Source organism: Ostrea edulis, chromosome 2 (genome assembly GCF_947568905.1).
Source record: "Ostrea edulis chromosome 2, xbOstEdul1.1, whole genome shotgun sequence".
Classification (NCBI taxonomy): domain Eukaryota; kingdom Metazoa; phylum Mollusca; class Bivalvia; order Ostreida; family Ostreidae; genus Ostrea; species Ostrea edulis.
The window spans coordinates 70,480,931-70,483,103 of NC_079165.1; the positions used below are offsets into that span (position 1 = coordinate 70,480,931).

The window sequence follows — 2,173 nt, forward strand, 5'->3', positions numbered from 1 at the left end:
CTCCAAACAGTATTGACCAGTAAAACTCGTGCGTACACTGTACAAACACTTCAATAAACAACATGTGTTCACTAACCATGAAAAAGTCCCTGCACCTATCTTGTTAAAAAACTCCACCTTTATCAATTGTTTAGATTTTATAAATATAAACTATAAATATAGAAAAATTATATTTAATAATGCACAGTTTTTCTTTTCCGCTAGTGTATATAAAATTTATCCACTGTCCAACGAACTATATTTCCAAACAACTGCTAAAAATTGCCCCTGCGGATAGGTCACAAACTACCAGGAAATGGAGGAAAATTCGCCTTCAGAAGCCCATGTTTTAATTTTCAGATTTTATTACCATGGCAACCAATTTTCAAAAATAATTTATATGGTTCTTGAAAGTACACATGTGAAAGATTTTAAAGGTCCATCATGACATCTGATGCTAGCCTGGAAATGGGTCGAGATACACTCAGGCACCTGCCATCCTGGAAGTAAAAAAGCAACAAAAATGAGGAAAATATACCCATTTTCAACCCATCCTAATTCAAAAACAAAAATTTTCCCAGTATAATGACAAATATCAACTTTCAGCAAAATTCCTAACCTTTCCAACAAGGCCAAATTTGCAATAGGGTCCTTGATTCCTTTTCGAGATATTTTACATGAAAGATGCAGCATGCTCTTTTCAACTTACCGTTTAAAGTGAAAGTAGAATTGCCCGCCTAGAAGTCAAACTCTCATACATCTCACAGTCACAGTTTCGAATCCCATAAAAAGGCACTGGATCAATGTAGAATGGTCACCTCCCTATATTAATACAGATATCAATAACAATGAAACTATTTAAATTCTATAAAATACTCTTTTAACATATTTACATTTTAACCCTGGTCACTTTAGCTTCGTATTGGCAATTCGCCAGGTATATTGAGACTTTAAAGACTGCGGAAATTCTACGACATCATGAAATACCTATACTGTTTAAAAATTTAAGTTTTTCCGAATAAAATGATGTATCATACATGGGGAGTTATTGTTAATTATATCTTGAAATGAGTGAACAAAAACTGCCCTCTTCCCATCACTGTTTCCAGCAGAGTTCTTCCCCTTGGTAAAGTTGAAAATAGAATAAAAGACCCAGAACTGAGTGAAATACATGTGATTTTGATTCCAAATAAAGACTAGAATTGTATGTAAAGGAAATTTGATGTGAAATAAAAGGAATTGTAGGGGAAAAAAACCCCTGAAATTTCCAGTAAGGATGTTAATTTGAGCAATCCTGGAGAGTCTGTTTTTTGTTTTTTCAAGTTCAAAAAAACTTATTTCAATGAGAAATTTGCCCTAAAAATTGGTTCGTCTAAACCGTCACATCTTTAATAAATGACCCTGATATCATGCTTTTATCTAATAAACGTAAGTCAAAATAAGAGACCTTTGTATGAAGAAGAATATTTGTCAAGGAAGATAACTCTAGCCAAAAAAAAAAAAAAAAAAAAAAAAAAAAAAAGCTGATGTCATTACTCTATTATGACATCACCACATTACGTGTTATATTATGATGTCATAGTTAAGCTAGCCTATGTAGATCCACTGTTGTAATTCAAATAGACAAACAGAAGCGGTTTCATGCCAGACTGCGTGTGGATGACATATCAAAAAGTTTCTGAAAAGTCGGTGTACTCCAGTAGATGTACAGTGTATCACACCTATGTTAGTGATCCTTATGCAATATACAGTGAATTCAATAAAATTGAAATTTATATTCTGAAGCTTTATCTGTTTCTCTATGACTACCTGACAGACACACAGACAGATACACACAACACATACATAGACAAACACACACAGACAGACACACACACTGATAAACACACACATAGAACGGGTATAGACAGACAGACAAACATACATAGACAGACACACACACACACATACATATACAGACAGACAAACACACACACGGACAGACAAACACACACAGACAGACACACACATAGACAGACACACACACAAACACATAGTCAGTCACACAGACAAACACATAGACACACAGACAGACCCGTACACATGCATGCATGCACGCACGCACGCACGCACGCACACAGACAGACACGCACACACAGACAGACAGACACACACTGACAGACAGACACACACAGACAGACAGACACACACACAC

At 35.3% G+C, this 2,173-nt stretch overlaps 1 long non-coding RNA gene across 1 annotated transcript; it reads right to left on the reverse strand.

Moving 5' to 3' along the window:
• Positions 1–326: 326 nt before the first annotated feature.
• On the reverse strand, positions 327–1,496 carry LOC130052374 (uncharacterized). Its single transcript, XR_008800700.1, has 2 exons — positions 689–1,496; positions 327–479 (listed from the first exon to the last, which is right to left on the reverse strand). It is a non-coding gene; the product is annotated as an uncharacterized LOC130052374 (long non-coding RNA).
• Between the last annotated feature and the right edge of the window lie 677 nt (positions 1,497–2,173).